General features: G+C 42.7%; 9 non-coding genes across 9 annotated transcripts; 2 read left to right on the top strand and 7 right to left on the bottom strand.

The window, feature by feature from the left end:
- Positions 1 to 41: 41 nt before the first annotated feature.
- Trnal-caa lies at positions 42 to 160 on the bottom strand. Its single transcript has 2 exons — positions 123 to 160; positions 42 to 86 (listed from the first exon to the last, which is right to left on the bottom strand). It is a non-coding gene; the product is annotated as a tRNA-Leu (tRNA).
- Positions 161 to 600: 440 nt separating this feature from the next.
- Trnae-cuc lies at positions 601 to 672 on the top strand. The gene has a single exon. It is a non-coding gene; the product is annotated as a tRNA-Glu (tRNA).
- A 226-nt stretch (positions 673 to 898) lies between these two features.
- On the bottom strand, positions 899 to 970 carry Trnag-ucc. Its single transcript has one exon. It is a non-coding gene; the product is annotated as a tRNA-Gly (tRNA).
- Positions 971 to 1,037: 67 nt separating this feature from the next.
- On the bottom strand, positions 1,038 to 1,156 carry Trnal-caa. Its single transcript has 2 exons — positions 1,119 to 1,156; positions 1,038 to 1,082 (listed from the first exon to the last, which is right to left on the bottom strand). It is a non-coding gene; the product is annotated as a tRNA-Leu (tRNA).
- Positions 1,157 to 1,596: 440 nt separating this feature from the next.
- Trnae-cuc lies at positions 1,597 to 1,668 on the top strand. Its single transcript has one exon. It is a non-coding gene; the product is annotated as a tRNA-Glu (tRNA).
- A 226-nt stretch (positions 1,669 to 1,894) lies between these two features.
- Trnag-ucc lies at positions 1,895 to 1,966 on the bottom strand. Its single transcript has one exon. It is a non-coding gene; the product is annotated as a tRNA-Gly (tRNA).
- A 67-nt stretch (positions 1,967 to 2,033) lies between these two features.
- Trnal-caa lies at positions 2,034 to 2,152 on the bottom strand. Its single transcript has 2 exons — positions 2,115 to 2,152; positions 2,034 to 2,078 (listed from the first exon to the last, which is right to left on the bottom strand). It is a non-coding gene; the product is annotated as a tRNA-Leu (tRNA).
- Positions 2,153 to 7,527: 5,375 nt separating this feature from the next.
- Positions 7,528 to 7,599, bottom strand: Trnag-ucc. The gene has a single exon. It is a non-coding gene; the product is annotated as a tRNA-Gly (tRNA).
- A 67-nt stretch (positions 7,600 to 7,666) lies between these two features.
- On the bottom strand, positions 7,667 to 7,785 carry Trnal-caa. Its single transcript has 2 exons — positions 7,748 to 7,785; positions 7,667 to 7,711 (listed from the first exon to the last, which is right to left on the bottom strand). It is a non-coding gene; the product is annotated as a tRNA-Leu (tRNA).
- Positions 7,786 to 13,116: the final 5,331 nt, after the last annotated feature.

Raw genomic sequence — 13,116 nt, 5'->3', positions numbered from 1 at the left:
GAAAAATCTACTCCGGAAGTACATCTTCCAAGAGAAAAACCTGTCAGGAGTGGGATTTGAACCCACGCCTTCATTGAAGACCAGAATTCTGATGCTTCTCTTGGAGAAGTAAGGTTTTTATCCTTGAGTCTGGCGCCTTAGACCGCTCGGCCATCCTGACTTATTTATATTATTTGTACCATAAGTAATAATTATGCTGTTCATCAACAAACTCAATAAAGCGCTTAACTTTTAATTAATAACGCTTTCCGACAGCAAAGCTTTTGCTTCAGCTATCAGAAGAAGGAGAAGAAGTAGAAGGAGAAGAAGAAGAAGACGGCTGCGGCGGCGGTGGCGGTGTATTCTACCGTCACACCGGGAACCAGACAATAGAAATTCAACAACATCTGGTCTCTTAAATGTCCGAGCATGGCTTTGTAAAGCAAAGCATGGGTTGTTGAAAAAGAAAAGGGTTATTTTCAACTAAGCGTTTATCGTAAAAATTATTGATGCCAATCCCATATTGTCTAGTGGTTAGTTTTTATGGAGAGGTTTCCGGAAGGGAAAAATAAGATAAAGATAAAGAAAATAAGTGTTTATCGTAAAACGTATTAATGCTAATCCCATATTTTCTAGTGGTTAGGATACCTGGCTCTCACCCAGGAGGCCCGGGTTCAATTCCCGGTATGGGAATAAACATAAAAATTTGCCATATATTGGGAACACATTAATTGCATACATCACATTCATCTCAATTAATACTTCATGTTTCTGACCTGGCCTACCTAGGAATCAGACATTTTCCTTGTAGTTTTTTCCATACTTAATTCATTCTTGCTCATGACTGTAATTTTAGACAACAGGTGGCGGACTTCACTCCTAAATATTCATGATTTTCCAAATTAGATAAATAATTTGTTGCGATGACCGAGAATCGAACTCGGGTCGATTGCTTGGAAGGCAACCATGCTAACCACTATACCACCATCGCTTGTTGTTATTGTAAGAGACTCGTTTGAAAAATCTACTCCGGAAGTACATCTTCCAAGAGAAAAACCTGTCAGGAGTGGGATTTGAACCCACGCCTTCATTGAAGACCAGAATTCTGATGCTTCTCTTGGAGAAGTAAGGTTTTTATCCTTGAGTCTGGCGCCTTAGACCGCTCGGCCATCCTGACTTATTTATATTATTTGTACCATAAGTAATAATTACGCTGTTCATCAACAAACTCAATAAAGCGCTTAACTTTTAATTAATAACGCTTTCCGACAGCAAAGCTTTTGCTTCAGCTATCAGAAGAAGGAGAAGAAGTAGAAGGAGAAGAAGAAGAAGACGGCTGCGGCGGCGGTGGCGGTGTATTCTACCGTCACACCGGGAACCAGACAATAGAAATTCAACAACATCTGGTCTCTTAAATGTCCGAGCATGGCTTTGTAAAGCAAAGCATGGGTTGTTGAAAAAGAAAAGGGTTAGTTTCAACTAAGCGTTTATCGTAAAAATTATTGATGCCAATCCCATATTGTCTAGTGGTTAGTTTTTATGGAGAGGTTTCCGGAAGGGAAAAATAAGATAAAGATAAAGAAAATAAGTGTTTATCGTAAAACGAATTAATGCTAATCCCATATTGTCTAGTGGTTAGGATACCTGGCTCTCACCCAGGAGGCCTGGGTTCAATTCCCGGTATGGGAATAAACATAAAAATTTGCCATGTATTGGGAACACATTAATTGCATACATCACATTCATCTCAATTAATACTTCATGTTTCTGACCTGGCCTACCTAGGAATCAGACATTTTCCTTGTAGTTTTTTCCATACTTAATTCATTCTTGCTCATGACTGTAATTTTAGACAACAGGTGGCGGACTTCACTCCTAAATATTCATGATTTTCCAAATTAGATAAATAATTTGTTGCGATGACCGAGAATCGAACTCGGGTCGATTGCTTGGAAGGCAACCATGCTAACCACTATACCACCATCGCTTGTTGTTATTGTAAGAGACTCGTTTGAAAAATCTACTCCGGAAGTACATCTTCCAAGAGAAAAACCTGTCAGGAGTGGGATTTGAACCCACGCCTTCATTGAAGACCAGAATTCTGATGCTTCTCTTGGAGAAGTAAGGTTTTTATCCTTGAGTCTGGCGCCTTAGACCGCTCGGCCATCCTGACTTATTTATATTATTTGTACCATAAGTAATAATTACGCTGTTCATCAACAAACTCAATAAAGCGCTTAACTTTTAATTAATAACGCTTTCCGACAGCAAAGCTTTTGCTTCAGCTATCAGAAGAAGGCGAAGAAGTAGAAGGAGAAGAAGAAGAAGACGGCTGCGGCGGCGGTGGCGGTGTATTCTACCGTCACACCGGGAACCAGACAATAGAAATTCAACAACATCTGGTCTCTTAAATGTCCGAGCATGGCTTTGTAAAGCAAAGCATGGGTTGTTGAAAAAGAAAAGGGTTAGTTTCAACTAAGCGTTTATCGTAAAAATTATTGATGCCAATCCCATATTGTCTAGTGGTTAGTTTTTATGGAGAGGTTTCCGGAAGGGAAAAATAAGATAAAGATAAAGAAAATAAGTGTTTATCGTAAAACTTATTAATGCTAATCCCATATTGTCTAGTGGTTAGGCTTTAAGGGTATTTTCCAAAAGGGAAGAAACTTGTATTAAAAGGGTTCATTTTAAAATGTATTAAAATAAGGGAAAAGTACAAAAATATATTTAAAACAAAATAAAATTAAATAAAATTGACTAAAAAAAAACTATTCTACTGGGAGTGGGGAATCTACGGGACTTGGGGGTTTTCCTCGTCTTCGGGGTTTGTTGCACCGTAGTGGAAGTGGGCACACACCATTTCCATTGATCCCTGGATTGCTGCTAATCGGGCCTTGAATCGAAATGCACCCCAGGACCGTCCATCGATACCAAGTATCGAGCGAATTTCTTCATTCCTGGGGTTCCATGATCCAAGGGACCCGATAACCAGGGGGAGAATCCTACCAAGGGAAGAATATTTAGCAATCTTTCGCTGGTAGGCATTCTCCATGCTCCCTGGTTGGTCATAGCAGACCACGACGTCAACCATCACCCGGGAACCAGATAATGTTAATTCAACATCTGGTCTTAGGCGTTGCCCGGGGATGGCTTTGTTGACAGTGACATCGTGGCCTTGCTTGACAAGCAGCGTTTCCAGGAGATCTTGGACGGTGTTGTGCCTCTTGGTGGCTAACTGGAGACCTTCTTCACAGTGATTAAGAACGTGATACCCAGTCTCGTTTTCCTTCCCACATCGTCGACAACTCGTATCCTGCTCCTGAGAGCAAAACCACGAGTGCCCCCGAAGAGGAAGGATGTCGAGCCGGGCTCTGTGAAGGTATCTCCAGTCGCGAAAGGAGAGGGGCGTACGGCAGGATACCAGGCGAGCCATGTCTTTCGATGTTCCTTCCAGGGAGAGGCAATGGGCTACAACTCCCTGGTGGCTCTTGTCGGTGAGCAGGTTCCTGGTATAGCGCTGCCGTGCTACTTTCCGAAGTCCGTGGACTGCCTTAACTGGGCTTACGGAGACGTCATCGGCGACAATTCTTAAATTTTCGTCGCCGGATACATCAATCCGCACTCCCAGTCGTTTGGCAGCTTGGCGGGCAAGAGTCCAAAGGTTAGACCCTGCCTCCGCGTACCTCAGTCTGTAGAGCCCCCCACCCATGGATCCTGAAAACTATTCCCCAACTGGTAACACTCCTGGATGCTCAGTTCTGAACCCTCGCCGAATGGTGTCGTGGAGCTGCTCTCGGCAAACATTCCTCACTGTAGGATCTCTACAAGTGAGGAGCTGAGCAGCTCTGGCGATGGTCCAGATATCAGCATCATCAGTGAGGCGGCATGTTCCTAGGCCCCCAACCCGCCGATCTGCATAGAAAAAGGGGACAGTTGCGTGGTTGGGTAAGTTGCAAATAAGGCCTAGGAACTTCCTGCACTCAGTGTCCAGTTGGGTAAGGGAATCTTTCAGGACCCGACCCGAAGCGAGGTGATGGGAAAGGGAGGGAAGAAGGTGACTACGGAAAATTTCAAGTTTTTGCCATGGTGCAAGGTTGGAGGCGGCAATCTTGTCAAGGTTAGGGATAAGGTCAGTTGGTGGTCGGAACCGCAATTTACCGCCTATCGGTGTACCAAGATATGTTTCTTGGTCGTCTGGACCCAAGCACCGAATCAATTGATTATCAATTCGGCACTGGGTTTCAGACGGCTTGCCTTTGTCAAAGACCAGACAAGCACACTTCCCGGCATTAAATTGCAGTCCCAAGGTGTTAGCGGTGTGGGTTAAAACGTTTAAAATATTTTGGAGCTCGGAAGGAGAATTTGTAACCACGGCAATGTCGTCAGCATATGCCGTGGTTTTCACGAGCGAGCCAAATAATAAAAATCCGGGGTTAATATTGGACTTTCCGGCCCTGACGAGGGGCTCGGAAGCCAGGTTAAAAATAGGGGAACTAAGAGCGTCACCCTGGCGAACACCCGCTGTCGGGAAAATGCGAATGGATTCTTTCCCAACGGCAAAATCCATCCGATTTCCCGAATATATGTCCACCAGGATGCGCCGGAGGTCTTCTGGTATTGGAAGTGATGTGAACAGCTCATCCAGAACGGCGTGAGGCACAGAACCAAACGCATTGCACATGTCCAGCCATGCTATGGACATGTGCCTTCGCTTGGTCTTTGTTTCCTCGACAACCGTCTGTAAGAGCTGTGTATGTTCTTGAATACCATGGACCCCCGGGAGGAAACCCTTTTGCTCGGGAGATAACCAGCCAAGGTCTGAGGCGACCTCCGTTATTCTTTGGCTGATCACTCCCGAGAACAGTTTGTAAATGGTGGGAAGAAGGGATATTGGTCTATAGTTGGAATAGTCGCTAGTGTCCCCCTTCTTGAAAATGGGGACAGTTCGCGATGTCTTCCAACAGTTAGGAATCCCCAGCTTCCAGACCATTTTACAAACTGTTTCCAGCAGAATGCAGTTGGGGTCGATGGCTCTAAGATGACGCTATTCTAGGCCATCAACCCCTGGTGATGTATTGGTAGCCCGGCGAAGCTTAGCTTCAAGCTCTTGTTGGGTTGGCGCACGATTGAGGAAGTTCATCTGGTCCTCTGATGGTTGGGACCAGTCGCAGGTGTCGTAGAGTTCCTTCGCACTTTGGCACTGCTGCGGAGATGGTCTCAATCGGTTGTAGGTCCTCTCGAGATATTCCTCCGCAGCTTGAACAGTACCATCGTACGAAGGTGAACGGTCTTCGAGCACCTCTCGAACGGCTCTTCTTGGGTAGATGTTGAAGAGCCGCTGAATCTTCCTCGCCTCGTACGCCTTTTGCTTGATATGTCGCCGGGCCTTCTGCATCTGCCGGTTTTGGTTTCTTTTTCTTTTGTCAGGGTTTCCTCGGGGTTGTTCAGGGCTAGGGTCTTGTAAAATTTGAGCTTTAGGGAGCCAGTCAGCTGTGCAGCGTTCGAGGACGTCGTTTAGGTCATTAAGTGTCACACAGCCCAAGAAGGCAGGGACCCAGAGACTAACAAAATCGTCGTCTCTTTGGCTCTGCTCTTCTGAGCTGTGCTGACTACGTCCTCGAATACTTTGCTGACTGGGGACAAGGGATAACATCTCAAGGTTCGGTGAAGGGTCTAAAATCTGTTCTGTTAAAATTTGGGGGTTAATATTTTCTTGTGGAGGGAGTTCATAAAGCCAACTAAAATTTTGTGTGTTAAAAGAAGTGGTGAACTCCCTCCTAAGATCTAAAATTGGGCTGTCGTTAAAATATGCTGGAGATAGGACATTACCAGGGGATTCAACGATCGCTGGGATTTCCACCACGGATTGCTCATCACGCTCGTCTTCTGTTGCAGTAACCTCCTCTAGAGAGATCACTGCAGCAGAAGAGTCACGGTTGGAGCAATCCATATTGGGCATCCCAGCAAATCGGATGGAGGGTGATGGATTGGGACTGGAATATAATCTTTGGTAATGTCCTTTTAGGGTAGGGCCATCTCCAGCAAATCCACACACTCCGCATTCCCAATATTTAACTAGTCGGAGTGTGTGGGCTGTCTCTAGGTGTCTGTGGATACTACCCATGGCTCTGGTGTTAGTTGCCAAGGTAGTCCACTCACACCTAGGACACTTCGTGGGTTTCCCAGGGTATTTTAAAATGATTTTGTCCCCTTCAATTCTGGAAGGGGAAAACGTGGGGAGAGAAGAGTGAGCGAGATTAGGAGACCCCTGCGAACCATCCATTGCAGATGCAATGTTTAGTTCGAGGGAATGGCGGAGAATGCTGGAGGAAATGGACTCAGTAAAAGGTCTTGCATGTCTGCCGGCTGAAATAAAGGAATTAAATTCCTTTTTACAGCCAAGGCAGACATACTGGGTGGTGTACTGAACCCCTCTCCTAGAATGTCTTTCTTTTATGTGTGTCTCCGCCAATTGTCTCTTGCGATCCCCAGACCAGGGACCGCTACCTCGCTCACCTTGACAGGATTTCTCCCCACATTTTAAAATGTTTGGCAGAGGAACTGGGATTTTAATGATTGTCCCATGGAGTCTTACTCTAGTAGAATTTCTACTAGATGCTCCTTCCTCTGCCATTGCTACCCTGGGCCCACTTACATATAAGAGTGTAAAACAGAAATTCTTATGAAGTAAAACAAAAAAATGAAATAAGAATAAGGAAAAATATAGGGAGAAAAATTTAAAGACCAATTAAAAATATGAAGAAAAATATTTTTTTAAAGGATTTGATAGGATTTAAAAAAAATAAATAAATAATAAGGGAAATGGAAAATGGGAAAAAAAAGTTTAAAGAACGGAAAATGAGATGGTTGACCATATGATTTTGATGTAAAATGAGATTCAAAAGTAGTGAATATAAAAAAAAAAAAAATTTCAAATTTTCTGGGAACTTAGATTGAGATAAATTAAGATACCAAAATAAAAGTGCAAACTAGATGTTTGAAATAAGAAAATCTGAAAATAAAATATTTTTTTTTTTTTTTGAAATAATAAAATTTTAATCCGAAAAAAAGAAAATTGGCGATAAATGAAGTGATTTTAATTTGAAAAAAAAAATATAAATAAATTTTAAAATGAAAATAAATAAACAATTAGAATGGAATATAAAAATTAAAGAAAAAAATAGTATTGAATAAAAGCAAAATATTTGTTTTTGTAAAAAAAAATATTATCGTAAAACTTATTAATGCTAATCCCATATTGTCTAGTGGTTAGGATACCTGGCTCTCACCCAGGAGGCCCGGGAAAATTCCCGGTATGGGAATAAACATAAAAATTTGCCATGTATTGGGAACACATTAATTGCATACATCACATTCATCTCTATTAATACTTCATGTTTCTGACCTGGCCTACCTAGGAATCAGACATTTTCCTTGTAGTTTTTTCCATACTTAATTCATTCTTGCTCATGACTGCAATTTTAGACAACAGGTGGCGGACTTCACTCCTAAATATTCATGATTTTCCAAATTAGATAAATAATTTGTTGCGATGACCGAGAATCGAACTCGGGTTGATTGCTTGGAAGGCAACCATGCTAACCACTATACCACCATCGCTTGTTGTTATTGTAAGAGACTCGTTTGAAAAATCTACTCCGGAAGTACATCTTCCAAGAGAAAAACCTGTCAGAAGTGGGATTTGAACCCACGCCTTCATTGAAGACCAGAATTCTGATGCTTCTCTTGGAGAAGTAAGGTTTTTATCCTTGAGTCTGGCGCCTTAGACCGCTCGGCCATCCTGACTTATTTATATTATTTGTACCATAAGTAATAATTACGCTGTTCATCAACAAACTCAATAAAGCGCTTAACTTTTAATTAATAACGCTTTCCGACAGCAAAGCTTTTGCTTCAGCTATCAGAAGAAGGAGAAGAAGTAGAAGGAGAAGAAGAAGAAGAAGAAGACGGCTGCGGTGGCGGTGGCGGTGTATTCTACCGTCACACCGGGAACCAGACAATAGAAATTCAACAACATCTGGTCTCTTAAATGTCCGAGCATGGCTTTGTAAAGCAAAGCATGGGTTGTTGAAAAAGAAAAGGGTTAGTTTCAACTAAGCGTTTATCGTAAAAATTATTGATGCCAATCCCATATTGTCTAGTGGTTAGTTTTTATGGAGAGGTTTCCGGAAGGGAAAAATAAGATAAAGATAAAGAAAATAAGTGTTTATCGTAAAACTTTTTAATGCTAATCCCATATTGTCTAGTGGTTAGGATACCTGGCTCTCACCCAGGAGGCCCTGAAGTTAAGCTGCGTCGGATGCAGACGTCTCTTTGTGTTCTCCCATTTTTCCATCATTTTGTGAGTTTTTGTTTTTTTTTATTACTTTTTGTTGTTATATTCGTGTTTTTGAGTGTTTATTTTGTATAGTTTAGCTGTTTTTGTTGTGTTTTGCCCCAAATTGTTTTATTTGTGTGTTTGTTTACGTGTGTGGGGACCTTCCCCTCCCCCCTTTGGGCAGTTTGTTTACATTGTCTAGGGGACAATGGCTGCCAAGTGGCTCAATAGTGTAGATATTGATTTTGGGGTTCAATTCCCGAAATTGAGTATGCGTACGGTTCATGGTTTTGTGCGTAGTTTGAAGGTTGATGCTCAGGATCTCTTAGGCCTAGTTGCTGTGCTAGATACGAGAAACCAGGTCGCTAGAATTACGTTTACGTCAGAGGCATATACCTCAAATTTTTGTCCCAACACAGTGGTATCGTCAGGACTGAATAGGAGGGGAAAGAAGTTAGTGTAGTCATCAGGGATAGCAATATTCAAGAGAAATTTGTTCGAATTGCAGGGATTCCACAGAACCTAGACTTGGGAATAGTTCAGACACGTCTTAAGGAATTTGGAAATGTAATTGAAGCTCGGTGGGAGCGTTATCGGGTGGCAGAGGATGAAGTTTTATACCCTGTCCTAGCCACTTGGATGATTGTACGAATAACGGTGACGAAAAACATTCCCTCATACATTACCATTGGCAGTTATCGTGCCATGGTTAAGTATGAGGGACAAAACCCACTTGCAGACTTTGCGACGAAGAGACACACTTTAGCTACGACTGCCCAACTTTAAAACGAAACCAGGAACCCACCATTGTCCAAAAACCTGTTGCCAAAAAGACTAAAAAGACAGAGATTATTAAACAGACACCCGTAGTAATTCCCGTGGTAGCAAATTCCATGGTTTCCCAGGTACCTCTGGAAAGTGAATCGCAAGATTCACTCTCAGAAAGTACTAATAATTTGGAAACTGAATCCATGGAATGTGACACTGCTACCACTTCCGCATCTGTACCTCCGAAAGACAACCCTTTGAAACCAATTTCAAAATCCAAAATAGCAGCACCTGACACAGAGACAGAAGACCAGGAAACAGTGACAATTATCATGGAATCAATGGAACCCGACACGGGGGAAATTGATACCACTGATCCAGACAAAACTAAGGACCCCCTGAAAATTCCCACGGTACCGCGAAGCAAACGATTTAAACCTACCCTGACGCCCCAAAATTCGAAACCCACTTCAGGCATTCCCGTACTCAAAAAACCTAACACATGACTTCACAATTAAAAATCGCTTCTCTCAACATTGGAGGTATTCGATCAGTCGAGCGACGTCAAATTCTTTTAAATTTCTGCAGGGACGGTAATTTAGATATCGTAGGACTTCAAGAGGTAGCCTTTCACTCTTGCCCAATTATTGAAAGCTGTTACCACTTGCTAGCAAATGTCGGTCCCAACAAAAAAGGAACAGCCATTCTAATTAGACATGGTCTGGAGTATTCTCGACTGCTTCTTGAACCTGACGGAAGGCTTATCTCCATTGACGTAAAATGTTTGACGTTTATTAATATCTATGCCCCGTCAGGTAAGCAGGTAAAGAATGAGAGAAACAATTTTCTTCGTCAAACCGTTCCTGCCTACTCGATTACCACTCGACTGCCCTTCGTGTTGATGGGCGATTTTAATTGTGTTGACGACATCCAAGATAGGGCAAATATCCAATCCCTCCCTGTCCCAAGTAGTGTTGTTAGCTATGCTTTGAAGGAGATGGTTACTGGTCTTGATCTGGTAGACATCTGGAAAAAGCTAAATCATAGTGATCCGGGCCACGCTTTCCATTACCACGATGGTTCTTCTAGGCTTGATAGGATTTATGCTAGTCGATCGTTTGCTGATAGATTTTTAAATATTTGTTTGCAGTCTTTATCGATTAGTGACCATCAGTCGGTACAATCCACACTTACTTGCAATCTTGATCTCCCAAATCGTAGCAGACCACCTGCCGGATTGTGGAAACTAAATACTTCAATATTGTCAGAAGAAGGTTTTCAGAAATATGTAACCAATTTTATTCAGGAATCTGCTAATCATCCTCTTAGGGAAAGTAATGTAGCAAATTGGTGGGAGAGTGTCCTGAAACCGGGTATCAAGCGCATTTCGGTGGATTATTCCAGGCAAAGAGCAAGGCTGATAAGAGAAACTAAGTTTTTCTATCAATCTTGCATACAGGAAATGGCCGAAGCAAATACCTTTGATTGGGTTGCCTTTCAACAGTTGAGAAAATTTTCAAAGTCTTGGGAGGAGAGCACACTCAAAGGGTGTGGGATTCGTTCCCGCTGCTTCGAAGGGCCAGATGTAGAGGAAGCAAGTATTTTTCACATAAATCGTGCCAGGAATAATTATCGAAAATGTTGCATTGATAAGATCATTGCCCCCAATGGCACTTGCTTATCGACCAAAGAGGAAATTTCAGCAGAAATTGTTGCTCATTTTACAAAAATTTTTAAGACTCAACCTTCTCCTGACATACTGGCAGGGTCTGAGTTCCTTGAAGGAGTAAGAGATTGCTTTAAGCCAACCCCAAACCTAACAGCACCAATTTCCCTTCTTGAGATTAGAGCTGCTCTAATAGCAATGAAGTCAAACAAGTCCCCTGGCACCGATGGCATTCCTTACGAGTTTTACGTAGAATTTTGGGACGTGATCGCACCCCACTTCTTGGATATGTTTAATCATATCCTGGAAAGGGAAACTCTGACGTCTTCGCAGGGCCAAGCGGCGATCAGGCTAATTCCTAAGTCTTCGGGACTTTGTGGAATTTCTAATTTTCGGCCAATTTCTCTTTTGAATTGTGACTACAAAGTCATGGCATCTGTCTTAGCGAGACGATTGAGGCAGACACTATCTTCTACCATAGGGCCTCATCAAAAAGGTGGGGTACCTGGTAGATTGATTTTTGATAATTTAAGTCTTTACAGAGATGTCATTCAATTTGTTGATGACCGGGGATGCCATGACTCTTCCAACTCTTTGATTCGGGGTATGGGCGCTGCCATTGTTGGAGTTGACTTTGAAAAGGCCTACGACCTGGTTAACAGGGAAGTCCTCTGGAGGATTCTGGATGTCATGGGTTAACCCGCCACTTTCGTCCGTTGGTTACAGATTATGTATTCTGTAACAGGAATGTCAATCCTCAACGGATCGGAAGTGGCCGGGGTGATTAGTGATATTCAGTCGATTCGCCAGGGATGCCCCCTATCTGTCCATCTCTTCGTTCTATACATTGAGCCTTTGCTTGTGCGTTTATCTCGAGTTCTCAAGGGTATATCATTGTTTAATGAAAAACTCACTGTCAGAGCTTTTGTTGATGACGTCACCATTTTCGTTTCTTGTGACGAAGATTTTACCAGGGCAGGACAAATCCTTGATATGTTCTGTCAGTGGACAAAGGCAAGGATGAATATGGAGAAAACAAAAGCCCTTGGACTCGGGACTTGGAGCTCTAGATCAATTTGGCCTCTTGAGTGGCTTGTGTCAGAGCCAACATTGTCCCTATTAGGAATTAAATTTTCCCATTCCATAGTAGAGACAGCTAGTAGGGTTTGGAATGATGCATTTAGCTCTTTAAATGGTATTCTGCGAGAGAATGCCAGTCGACGGTTTAATATTTACCAGAGGGTAATGTTCCTTAAGTCGAAGGCTCTCTCCGGAACTGTGTACTTTGCACAGGTATTACCTTGTAATAAAATAATGGCTGACCAGATTTCGAAGGCTGTCATGAAATTTCTATGGTTGGGGAAAGTAGAAAGGCCGAAAAAAACCCGTAATTTTCCGTACTGTCAAAGAGGGGGGACTGGGAATGGTCAACACACACCTCTTTTACCGTTCCCTTTTCCTCTGCCCCTTGTACAAAGTCCTGACAGGGCCCAGCAGTCCAGAAAGCTCTCTACTTCGTTATTGGATGTCCTTTCCTCTCCGAACCTTATTGCCACTCTACAAGGACAACACCACACCTGTAGCAGTCATGAAGAGACCATATTACCTTCAGGAACCCCTGCATCAAATCAAGCAACTTTTCGCATCTTCCATTCTGGTGCAGGGGAATCCAATGGTACATCGGAAAACATATAACCATTGGATCCTGGAGGTAACGACAATGGGAAAGCTGGAGATCCTGAGGCCTAATCTGGATTGGCCACGAATCTGGAAGGAGACTGCAGCCCTTCCAACTAACATCAGAGAGACCATGTTCCTGTTCAACCAGCGACTTCTCCCTACCAGGACCAGATGCCATCGGTTGGACCCCACCAAGGACGCAACATGTCAAATCTGCAATCAAGACCCGGAAACCGATGAGTATCTGATGTACCAGTGTCCTGAACGACTCACCGTTTGGAGCTGGTTGGAAGGAACTATGCGTCAGATGGGCTGCAGTTCGTCAAAGGAAGATTTGATTCGTGGCCATTTTGGACCAATAGGAAATCTCCAGTTTTCTTTTTCTCTTCTGGCTGCTTACCTCTTCATCACCTGGAAGGAAAGATGTCACCTTCGCGTCCCACGTCAAGAAGAAGTAGAGAGCCTATGGAAAGCCCTTCGTCAACCTAGATCCCTATGTCCTACCTAATCTTTAACATAAATTTTAGTATATTTTGTTTATTTTTTTGTTTATTTTGTATTTCCTTTTCCCAACATCAATGGCCTTTGTATATTTTTGTTTATATTTTCTGTTACCAAGTCTTCTGCTTTGTTTACTTTTGTTTTGTTTTATTTTACGGTATTATCCCACCTCAACACACATTGC

The sequence above is a fragment of the Daphnia magna genome, linkage group LG5 (assembly GCF_020631705.1).
Source record: "Daphnia magna isolate NIES linkage group LG5, ASM2063170v1.1, whole genome shotgun sequence".
Classification (NCBI taxonomy): Eukaryota; Metazoa; Arthropoda; class Branchiopoda; order Diplostraca; family Daphniidae; genus Daphnia; species Daphnia magna.
The sequence above is the reverse complement of the archived record's forward strand: the minus strand, read 5'-3'. Positions and strand labels throughout refer to the sequence as shown.